The sequence below is a fragment of the Callorhinus ursinus genome, unplaced genomic scaffold, assembly GCF_003265705.2.
Source record: "Callorhinus ursinus isolate GAN/ISIS: 27379988/994484 unplaced genomic scaffold, GSC_fseal_2.0 scaffold2, whole genome shotgun sequence".
Lineage (NCBI taxonomy): Eukaryota > Metazoa > Chordata > Mammalia > Carnivora > Otariidae > Callorhinus > Callorhinus ursinus.
The window spans coordinates 19628147-19640614 of record NW_027397064.1 but is presented as its reverse complement, the minus strand read 5'-3'; the positions used below and the strand labels follow the sequence as shown (position 1 = coordinate 19640614).

Below are 12468 nucleotides of genomic sequence, written 5' to 3'. Positions count from 1 at the left end.
GTTGGCATCCCTTTGTGGTTTTAATTTGCAGTTCTTTAAATACTAATGATGCTGACCTTTTTTCAGGTGGTTATTGGCCATTCATATATTTTTTCTTTGGTGAAATGTCTATCTGAATCTCTTCCCCATTTCTTAATTTGTCTTAACTAGATGTGGAGAATTCTGTATATATTCTGGATACAGGTCCTTTGTCAGATATGTGATTTGCAAATATTTTCTACAGTCTGTGGTTTATCTTTTCAGTGGTGTCTTTTGAAGTATAAAGTTCTTAATTTTGTTTTTCTAGATTATCAGTTTTTATTTTATGGATTATCATTTTGCAGTCTTACATAAGAAATCTTTGCCTAGCCAAGTCACAAAGATTTTCTTCTGATAGTTTTAGGTCTATAATCCATTGAGTTGATTTTTGTAAATGGTTATGAGGGTGAGTATCCTAGATGCATTGTTTTTCAAAGGATAACCAGTTGTCCCAGCATCATTTATTGGAAAGACCATCCATTTCCCATCCAGTTGCTTTGGTATCTTGTTGAAAAACAACTGATCATACGTGTAAGAGTTTATTTCTACACCCTTCAATTCGCTTACATTGACCTATGTCTCTTCTTCATTGATAGATTATTTTAATTACTTTAGCTTTGTAGTAAGCTTTGAAATACTATAATATGTCTTTCAATTTTGTTTTTTCCTAAAATTGTTTTGGCTAATCTAGATCCTTTGCATTTCCATATAAATTTTAGATTCAGCTTTTCAATTTATAGAAAAACGTCCTCTGGGATGTTGATAAGGATTGCATTGAGCATATAGAATAATTAAGGGAGGCGTTCCATCTTAACAATATTGAATTTTTTAACCCCTGAACATAGGATGTTTTTCCATTTATTTAGGCTTTTATTTACTTTCTCTCCATAGTGTTTGTAGTTTTTAGTATTCGAGTCCTGCACTTCTTTTGTTAAATTTTTGTGAGTATTTTATTCTTTTTAATGCTATCGTGGATGGAATTTTTTAGTTATTTTTTGGATTGTTTGTTGCCAGTGTATAGAAATACTGATTTTTGTATATTGATCTTATATCCTGCAAACTTATTAAACTTGTTTATTACTTCTAATTGTTTTTATATACTCTGAATTTTCTTAAGAATTTTTTTTAAGGGGCACCTGGGTGGCTCAGTTGGTTAAGCAACTGCCTTCAGCTCAGGTCATGATCCTGGAGTCCTGGGATCAAGTCCTGCATCAGGCTCCCTGCTCGGCAGGGAGTCTGTTTCTCCCTCTGACCCTCCCCCTTCTCATGTGCTCGCTCTCTCTCTCTCATTCTCTCTCTCTCAAATAAATAAAATCTTTAAATAAAAAAAAGAATTTTTTTAAGATTTTATTTATTTGAGAGAGAGAGAAAGAACACAAGGAAGGGGAGTGGCACAGGGAGAGGGAGAAGCAGACCCCCCCACTAAGCAGGGAACCTGACACAGGGCTTGATCCCAGGGTCCTGGGATAATTACCTGAGCCGAAGGCAGACACTTAACTGACTGAGCCACCCAGGTGCCCCTATACTCTGAATTTTCTACATGCAAGATGATATTGTCTGTAAATAAAGGCAGTTTTATTTCTTCTTTTCTAATTTGTATACCTTAAAACTCTTTTTCATGATTGTACTGGATGGAATATCCAACAGTCATAGAATAGTAAGAGTGATTAAGGTGAAAGCTTTTAGTCTTTTACCGTTAGTATGATGTTCTGGTTTTTCTCAGATTCCCTTTATCAACTTGAAGATTTTCTTTTCTCATTCCTAGTTGGTTGAGAGTTTTTATTACGAATGCATGTTTAATTTTGTCAGATGCATTTTTTGATGCATTTTCTATTTAGAAATGATAATGTGGGTTTGATTCTTCTGTTAGTATGCTATGTTATATTCATTGATTTTCAGTTGTTAAACCAGCCTTGCATGCAGGGATAAATTCCAGTGGGTATGTATATGTGTGTGTGTATGTGTGTATATATATATATATGTATATATATATATATGTGTGTGTGTATATATATATATATATATATATATTAGGTATAATTCTTTCTTGTATGTTCCTGAATTCATTTTGCTGATACTTTGTTAGGATTTTTGTATATATGTCCATGAAGGATACCTTTCTATAGTTTTCCTTTCTTGCAGCATCTTTGGCTTTGATATCAGGGAAATACAGGCCTCATAGAATGAGTTGAGAAGTATTCTTTCTTCCCCTTCAAGATTAATATTATTTCTTTTTTAAATATTTGATAGAATTTGCCAGTGAAACCTAGGCCAGGGTTCTTCGTAGGAAGCTTTCAATACTCGGTTATTTTACATATTGTAGGTTTGGTCAGATTTTCCATTTCTGCTTCATGGTCAATCTAAGTAAAACTTCACGGTTTTGCTTATCTTATAGAGATCCTGATTTCTGCTTTTATTGATTTTTTTCCATTATTTTGTTTTTATTTCATTGATTTCTGCTCTTGTCTTTATTCCCTTTCTTCTCACTTTGGATTTAATTTGGTCCTCTTTTTCTTAAAGTAGAAGCTTAGATTATTAATTTGAAACTTCATTTCTTTTCTAACGTAGGCATCGAAAGCTATACATTTCCCTCTAACCAGTTCTTTAGCTGCACACCATAAATTGTGATACATCATGTTTTTATTGTCATTCGGTTCAAATGCTTTCTTATGTCTTTCATGATTACTGCTTTGACCCTCAGATTATTTAGAAGAGTGTTCAATTTGCGGATATTGGAGATCCCCAAATTTCTTTGTTGATTTTTATCTTCATTCTGTCATAAGACATATTTTGAATGGTTTCAACCCTTCTAAATATATCGAGACTTGTTTCATGGCTTAGCCTATACTCTGTTCTGACGAATGTTCCATATGCCCTTTAAAATAATGTGTATTCTGCTGTCATTAGGTCGAAGGTTCTGCAAATGTCAGGTCAGTTTAGATGATAGCTTGTTCAAATCTATATCCTTGTTGATGTTCTGTCTAGTCGTTCTCCATGATGTTTTGAGTATTGAAAGTTATTCCTCTTGAGACCTTGTGGACTGGTGAGACCTTTATAATATTTGCCTGACCCTAGCTAAACAAAAATCTGGAGACGCAAGTGAATCTCTGCAGAGTACCGGTAAAGAAAACGTCAATTCAGGTAATAGAGTGTATTTTAAATAAGTCTTCAGGTATTGGAGTTTAAAAAAATTTTTTTAAACTTAGATACATGTATCACAAGATTATGTTTGTGTTTCATAATCCTCTGATTCATTGGAGGAATTCATTTACTTTAGTGAATGACCACCTTACTCAGTACAGAAAAATTGTGTAGATTCGGGAACTTGTTGGAGCACAGAGATGATTAGTTGTAAGTAATGAAAGTCAATTTACAATTTAGTGATAAATAGGTATTTTATTTTTTTTAAAAAGATTTATTAGAGAGGGAGAGAGAGAAAAGGAGAAAGAACTAGTGGAGGGAGGGGCAGAGAGAGAGAGGGAGAGAATCTCCAGCCGACTCCCTGCTGAGCACAGAGCCCAATACGGGACTCAGTCTCACAACCCTGAGATCAAGACCTGAGACAAAACCAAGAAGTCAACTGTGCCACCCAAGTGCCCTGACAATAGGTATTTTAGTACATAAGTCTAAGGTCAGTACTTATAGATTTGGAAAGTTTATAGATTCATTATTCCTTCCTTTCATTTGTTTCTTCTTTTGTGCCATTTCTCAAGCATGGGTTTATTTTGTTTGATTCATTATTTGTCTCATACATTGAGAAGAAAATATATGGAATAATTAAGGTTGGATTATCCTGTAATTGTCTCCATTTCTAATCACTCTTAGATGGACTGTAATGAAGCCAACAAGACTTATACATTGAAATTTTAAATGTACAGGATGAGAGGGAGCCGTTGAATATATAAACCAGAGATAAGATTTGCCTGTAGCAAATCCAGTTCACATTGGTAGTCTTTCCTGAGGACAGTGGGTAAAATTAAATAATTTGAAGGTCCTTTTTAATACAGCCCTTTAAGTATATGAGTAATAAACAGAAAGAAAAAAGTAGATGGTGCCAAAAATAAAAAAGAAAGGATCATGAAATAGAAATATTCTGAGTTTCACCATCAGTAAATGCCAACCCATGAAAAATATCTACCCATTTAAGACTCACTAGAAATAGAAACAACTGTTTATTAGCTCCCTAGACTTCTCCTCATTAAAAAATAAATGCATGCTCATTGGAAAAAAATCAAATAATAATAGAGTAGTACATAAAAGTTAAGAAAAAGAAGTCTCTTCCTTCATTGTCCCCATCTTTTCCAGTCCCTTCCCAAACTCACATTTTATCTTGCTTTCTCACCGTCTCCTCTTAGGAGTAACCCTGTTAATCCCTGTTAACGCTCCGTGTTGTAGTCAAGATGGTTAATATTTTAGGGTGTGGTAAATTGGGGTTATAGCCATAGACAATACATTTTGGAAAACACTCCCCCACTACCCCCCCAATTCCCAGTGCGATCAATCAACATGATCTAAGAGAAGAAAAAAGAGCATACAGCAAAGTGGGATGGAGCTAAGTCATAGTAAGTGACAACAGAAAGATGACTGTGTGCACATAGGACAGCGTTGGACATGGTATCTTTGGGGCACCTGGGTGACTCAGTTGGTTAAGGATCTGACTCTTGATCTCGGCTGAGGTCATGATTTCAGGGTTGTGAGCTCGAGCCCTGGGTATGGAGCCTGCTTAAGATGCTCCCTCTCCCTCTGCCCCTCGCCCCCATTAAAAAAAAAAAAGAAGTGGTATGTTCTCCACACATGCCTGCACACATCTCTTACACAGCCCATTTCCCTTTGTCTATGTATTTCCCCCTTCCATAGAGCTTTATTTTCGCCATCTCCATCTCTATAAAACTAACGTGAAGTGTGGTGATAAAGTTCTAGACTATCCATTCCCCTTAGTGATACCAGTTCTAAAAATGCAGTGTGTGGGTTTAAATTGAGGGAATTCAAAAAGACATTTTCATTCTTTAGAGGTTTTACAGGAGTAAATCAGTGACATTTAGGCCATTCGTTCATCCATTTAGCAAATGATGGAGCATCCTACTATGTGCTAGTCACTGTAACGAAACAGACAGTAAACAAATAAGAAATGTCAAATGGTGGTAAGGACTTGTGTTTGTTTCCAAGGGTTTTGTAACAAAGTACCACAGAGGGGCCTCCTTAAAACTATAGAAGTTTATTTCCTCACAGTTATGGACTAGAATTCCAAAGTGGAGGTTTCAGGAAGGTTGGTTCCATCTGAGGACTCCGAGGGGAGTCTGTTCCATGCCCCTCTCCTAGCTTGTGGTGACAGCTGACAGTCCTTGGTGGTCCTTAGCTTGTAGACACACCACTCTGGTCTCTCTTCCTCTTCACAGGGAGCTCTCTTACAGTATGTGTCCAAATTTCCCTCTTTTTTTTTTTTTTTTTTAAGATTTTATTTATATGAGGGGGAGAGAGAGAGCATGAGCCGGGGGAGGTGCAGAGGGAGAGGGAGAAGCAGACTCCCCACTGAGCAGGGAGCCCGACACAGGGCTCAATCCCCAGACTCCCCCAGGATCATGACCTGAACCAAAGGCAGACGCTTAACTGACTGAGCCACCTAGGTGCCCTAAATTTCCCTCTTCTTATAAGGACACCAGTCAGATTAGGGCCCATTCTTATGACCTCATCTTAATTTGATTACATCTGCAAGGGCCCTATTTCCACATAAGGTCATATTCTGAGATTTTAGAAAGGACATGAATTTTCAGAGAATGGTATTCAAGTCATGATAGCACTAGAGAAAAAATTAAAACAGGATAGTGGGATAGTGAGTGCTGGGGTGTGATGGGCTTATGATTTTATAGAGGATCAAGGAGGGCTCACTTTTGGGGTGTCATTTGAACAGAGAATTGAGGAAGGTGGAGGAGAGAACCTGGTGGGTATCTCTGGGGAGAACGTTTCGGATGGAGCAGTATGTTCTCCTGAAGCAGGGCGTTTGACTTCATTAAGGAGCATCAGGGAAGCCATTGTGGCTGAAGGGAAGAAGCAGGAGATGAGATCGGGGGGTATCTGGGGTACATATCACATAGGGCCTCCTAGACCTCCTGCTTCTACTCTCAGTGAAATGGGAAACCACTGAGGAATTCTGAGTAGAGGTTGATCTAATTGACTTATGTTTCCAAAGTGCCCTGGCCACCATGTTGAGAATGGGCAAGTTTGAAGTAGGCAGATGAGTTAGAAGGCTACTGTAGTAATGCAAGTGAGAGAAAGTGAGAAGAGGTCAGATTCTTGGCATGCTTTAAAAGAATTGGCAGGTTTTACCGACTATTTGAATATAAGGTGTGAGAAAAAGAAATGAGTCAGGGATGACTCCTAAGTTTTTTGGCCTGAGCAACTGGAAGGAATTGGTTTTTACTGAAAGGACAGAGACATGCTAAGCTGGTTATGCAGGTCTGGACTTCAGGCAAGAGGTCTGGGTTCTAAATATAAATCTGGGAAAAGTCACCTAGAGATGTTCTCTGAAGGCATGAGACTGGATGAGATCTTTGAGAAGGGGAGAGGTGTGGTGTCTAGGGCACCGGTAGAAGGGGCCACTTAGATGCACAAATAGTACTCCAAGGCAGTAGGACACAAGGCAGTGTGGGTGCAGATGCAGGTGGGTGACCAATTTGGGGAAGAATTCATAGACTAGCCTGGCATAACCTGAACCATTAAAAGGCTGGACAGGAAAGCCCAAAGAAAAGTATCCCAAGTGATGGAATAGCCTGAGGATATCCTGGTGCTAATAGGACTTTCCCCAGAAAGAAGGGTTTTTTGATGCTGCTGTTGTTTTGCTTCTTGAGTTGACTGTTGATGAGCATTTCTGACCACTTTGTACCCATTTATAATTCTCCCCTAATTTCCCATCATTTTCTGGATCTGTCTCTTCCTTTCCATCCTAACTATCAGTATCCTAATTCAAGCTTTCGTTACTTCACCATTGGACAGTTATAGCATCCTATATTAATTATCCTCAAAGTTCTTCTTGTTCATCCCATATGTTGGTACAGATTTAGCTTTCCTTTTTTTTTTTTTTTTTTAATTTTATTTTTAAGTAATCTCTACACCCAACAAACTTACAACCCTGAGATCAAGAGTTCCACGCTCCATTGACTGAACCAGCCAGGCGCCCCCAGACTTAGCTTCTTATAGCACAGATTTGGTTAAGGGTCAGCCCTTTTTAATCACTCCCCATGTCTTTAAAATTAGTCCCCCATTTCAAGGCTTTCCACAACCCTCTCTGCCATTGCAGACCCATCTTCTACAGGCCCCCTCTGTGAACTCTGTACTCAGACCAAACAGTATTCCTGCTAATACCCTTATAACATTGGCTTGCCTGCCTCTCTATATTTGCTCATGATGTTCCTTCCACAAAGAATGCCCATTCTTTTTTCTCACCCCCAAATCCCGCTCTAAAGAGGTGCTTGTGATTTAAGAGCCAGTGTATCCTGGGATACCTGCGCCTAGTAGTAGTTTTATTGTAGTGTGATACTTTGTCAAGACGGCTGCTGTTAGTCCGCCATCATTGGAACAGATAACCTCCATCTGTTTTTATGTTCGGTGAGTACTGCTAAGTAATTTTTTTGTTTCCATTGTTGACTTTTTTTTTTAAGATTTTATTTATTTAATTGACAGAGAGAGAGAGAGAAAGACAGAGAGAGAGGGAACACAAGCAGGGGGAGTGGGAGAGGGAGAAGCAGGCTTCCCGCCGAGCAGGGAGCCCGATGCGGGGCTCGATCCCAGGACCCTGGGATCATGACCTGAGCCGAAGGCAGTCGCTTTACCAACTGAGCCACCCAGGCGCCCCTCCATTGTTGACTTTAAGGGAGCAGTGCTTGAGAATAATCACAATTTGAATTTTTGAATTACAACAGAATTAACTCTCAGGTTCTCTGGATCAATTCATAAGTCTTAGCCCCATCGAAGAAGTGGAGAAAAATAATATCTCGGTATTTTGAGCTCTAAAATATTATACAACTTTCTTCACAAAATCAAAAAAGGGAAAAAATGAAAGGAAAAAAAGGATCTGAAGGAAAGATGCCATGTAAACACAGGGCATTATTACTTATCAATTTTTAGGAAGATTTACCACATGAAACATAGTTGTTTTAAATTTTCTGGTACTTGATATGTCCTTTTAAAAGTGACTCAGATTCCATCAAAAACTAATGATGTAATGTATGGTGATTAACATAACATAATACAATAAAATTAAAAAAAAAAAAGAGTGACTCAGATTCTTAGGGCATCGTAGGACACTGTGCTACCACCCCACCCCCATCGTCCATAAAAGCACATTCAAGCAGTGGCCGCCTGCTTCTCCTTTCTGTGGAGCCTGACTCACCACTCACTGTATCTCTTCAACTGATACATGAATTTCAATTCCATTCAATTGCCAACTTTTAATTGGATCCCATTGCCAGATTGGTCTCCTGTTCCAGAGTGTTTCCTCCTGGCTGCACTGTTACTATGGCTACTTGGTTCCTTCTGCTTACTTCCTGCATTAGGTTGGTGACATCCACTCTGCTATGAAGCTACACAGATACTGTAAAATTGCTACAGTACCAAACACTGTCATCTTGCATTCTGCCTCCCTCCTACTGCCCATCTGGAATGGGATCAAGTCTACATGGTAAGGTTATTAATTCTTCCATAGCACTTTTATTTTAGGAAGCTTCACCAAAGTTTTAGAGTTAGAAAATTGTGGAGACCCTCTCTCTCTACTGGAGACCCTCTCTCTCTACTCCCTAGCCCCTCACCTAACACATACTTCCAAGCATATGGCATATACATTACACAAAGGAGCCAAAGAAGTCACTTCATTTGATGAAAAAAATCTTCCTTTAGCTTCTTTCTTATGTTAGCATCGTGTCCCAATTTTGGACTTTAAATGCACTCCTTCCTGGAATTGGGGAAATTAGTTATAAAAACAAAAAAATGGACGTTCTTTGGTCTTTAGCAAACTGCTGTATGCCCTGTAAATCTGTAAATATTCATAGATAACCTTCAGGTTTTGTGGGACATGTTCAGTGGGTCTTTAGTGGTTAAATTGAATGTTGTTAATAAAAAATAAAAAGACCATAGAATGCCATAGAACCCACCCTTTGCCCAGGAGACTTAAAATTTTCAGCTGACTTAGGAACAGACCTGGTCTTACACTCAAGTTATTTAAGAGGAGAACCATTATTCATCCAGAATGAAGAAGACGTTGTAATGTTCTCTTACATAAAATGAGCTTACCACTAGTGGGCTTGCTGGATGCCATTTTTCTAGTTTCTCATTAGCTCGCACTATCACTTTTTTCTAGAGTGAGCTAAGACCAAGAGACCGTCCTGTGGCTATAAGGTAGGACTCACAGTTAGCTCAAATAAAAACAAAAATAAAACGAGCGAGATCTCGAGTCTGCAGGAATGGATTCTGACAATAAAGACTTTGCGTTTACTCTGCTCCTTGTGCCTGGGGTTTTAATTTAACACATCAATGAAAAGGCAGCATTTAAAAGGGGGGGAAACACCCAGCAGGACTTACTTTTATTAGTGCAATTTGTAAGAAATTACTGCATTTAATGAGAAAATCATTAAGCATGAAAAAATGGTCTGTGACTGAACTTGTGGAGTTTAAATGGTGAGGCTTTAATTGAGTTTTTTAGTTACTGGTAAGAAAATAATATAATAAACCGGCCAAGGCTGTATCTATATTGTTGAATGGTCAGCATTTTATATGTCTTCATTCAATTTCCTGTGCCACTGGTCATGCGTGATACTGTGGCTGTGGTGGTCTCTGTGCCAGGGCCACGGACTGTTTCTCTTCTCAGAAGGGAGGCAGGCAACTCTGTCTGCTCAATGAGGAATTCTGGGGCAAATTGTCTCGCAGAACAGCTTCTAAAAGGGGGAAGATCAGGGCAGAGGCAAAGAGCAGGACAGAGCTGTGTCTATTTCACAGTCCAGCTGCTTCAAAATAAGACATTTGCACGTCATTTTCAGGTTTGTAAAGTTTCTTCTTTTTTCCTAATTCTCAGTTTCTTTTGTTGCCACCCGGTGATTTCTTTCTCCCCAACAAAGATATTTCACTGAAGACCACAAAACTAAAACCGGGAACACCAGACATGCTAGACCAGGAGCAGAAACATTGAGGGCAGATTCTGCCTGGGGTCCTAGATCCAGCCTCTTTTGGAAATAGAAGCAGAAAGGACATTTAAGAAATAAGTCAGCATATCTTTTGTCATGGAGAAGAAAATATTTAGGATATCCTTTTTTGTACTTCAATCTTCAGAAGATCCTTTGACTTCTGTGAAAGGGTTCAGTCACTTCCGGTTCTTCTGGTTTGTCATCGCGGTCCACACAGGTGTGTGGCCACCATGTGCTGGGTTTCACAGGGTTAGACCTGAAGAAAAGGGAGATGTGTGTAGCTCTAAAGGTGTTTCAAGTAGACGTGAAAATCTTTTTTTTTTTCACGTGATCTGGTTTTGTAGAAGTATGCTTTAAATATATGTATTTTTAAAGATTTTATTTATTAGAGTGCACGAGAGAGAGGGAGCATGAGCGAGGGCAGGAGGGTGGAGAGAGAAGGAGAAGCAGACTCCCCACTGAGCAGGGAGCCCAACACAGGACTCAGTCCCAGGATCCTGGGATCATGACCTGAGCCGAAGGCAGACACTTAGCCGACTGAGCCACCCAGGCACCATACACACACACACACACACACACACACACACACACACACACACATACATACATTTATTTAATTAATTTATATATAATTTATATGTATATACACACAAAATTGGCTGAGAAAAGCTTTAAACAAATGCTTATGAACCTTTTCAATAACTTTTCATTGAATTTTGTTGTATTCTCTCTCACTAGAAAGAAGGAAAGAAAAAAACCTATACATTTTATCTTCCTTTATTATTTAAAGAATACTTTGTTAATTTTGTGTCTCCAGGATCTATCCAGTGCATAAAATGGGGCATCCACCTCTCTGGGTTCATAGTAACACTGTGTGGAGTGGCCCCTAGACCCACTCCTCGCCCCTCCCATGTATGTACCAGATCTGGGTGGTGGGTGGGGACGGGACGGAGCCAGCCCCTGCAGGTTGTATTTCGCAGCCTCCCATGACAACTGGCTTCCTACAGGGTTCAGCCAACAGGAGACCCTGGTGGGAAATTGGTAGGAGGCAAGGAGGGAGGGAGAAGCCGGGGTATTTCTTCCTCCCTCTCTGTTAGGCAGCATCTCCAGTCCTCCATGGCTTCAGCTCCCACTGGACAGGCCCCTGAGCTCTAGTTGTTTTACCTCTCTCTTCTCTTTTCTCCCCTTTCCCCTGCACTGCCAAGGGGTGCTGAGGGCTTCTTGCTCTTCCTAATCTCTGGGTTACAGCACCATTTTCAGTTGGCTTTACAGCCCTTCAGCACCTGTGTAACAGTTGCCTGCATTGCACTTCCTTTGTCAGAGTGATTTCTCTTCTTCTGGTTGGACCCTGGCTGATAGATACCCAGCTTCTATCCATGATGACCAATATTTATCCTGTAGTAAAGAGCCATAAGCCTGTTGGCGATCCGCTTCTGTTCTAGCTGCCTGTATTAAAACACAGACTCATTTCCTTATCAGGCAGATGTTTCTTGTAAGTTTCTGGCTTAAAATGGTAATTGTATTTACATGTGCATTTAATTGGTGGCAGACTGGACTAGCTTTGAGTTTTGTTTGCCGATAGATACTATTATTTTATTCTCTTTAATTACTGACCTGACCATATACTTATTTAAGTGCTTAATTTATATCGTCACTTTTTAAGTTTGTTTTATGAAGATGCCACTGTCATTGTGTAAATCTGTTCTTAACATTTAAAAATAATTTAACTGCCGACTTCTGTAAAATATGCACCCCTTCAATAAGTACAGTTCACAGGAGGCATTGAGATAGTGAGAAGGATTAAATTGGGAAATGTCCTGAATGATGCCTGGGTTGAGCAAAATCGTTTGAGATGGTTTTACAGCCCTTTATATATAATGTGTGACGGGTGAGCGAACCCACTGCTGTTTGGGCTCTGTCCGATGAAGGGGAAAAAACCCACAATAAATGACTTCCTTTCATTCTGTTGGAAACATCTTTGCAGAGAACAGAGGTAGTAAACAAATGTCAAGTTAGAAGCTGACAAGCACATGGCCCCAGGTGTTTTGGCCCCTGTGAAGAAGAGAGGTGATTCATTTTCTGGGATTTCGGGCAGTGGTGAATATTTTCTCTAGAGAGGGAGAACATACATTTCAGACTAAACAAAAAAACTCTGCCATTTTCCCCATACATAAAACTTTTGTATCTGTGTTGCATTTTTAGTGTTAACACTAAAATATTATTGAGACTGATTTTGTGTATCAACAATCTTTACATATGTAAGATGCTGGGCTAATATATA

The 12468-nt window shown here is 39.3% G+C and overlaps 1 protein-coding gene across 2 annotated transcripts in view; it reads left to right on the top strand.

Annotated features, from left to right (window-relative positions):
• XRCC5 (X-ray repair cross complementing 5) overlaps positions 1-12468 on the top strand; it is an 88179-nt gene that overhangs the window by 58516 nt on the left and 17195 nt on the right. Inside the window, exons 17-18 of one of the 2 annotated variants that reach the window (XR_012374237.1) lie at positions 8568-8692; positions 9368-9405. The exons of the other annotated variant lie outside the window; for it this stretch is intronic. The gene's annotated coding sequence lies outside the window, so the exon portion shown is untranslated. The remainder of the gene's footprint in view (positions 1-8567; positions 8693-9367; positions 9406-12468) is intronic. 2 annotated transcript variants of the gene reach the window in all.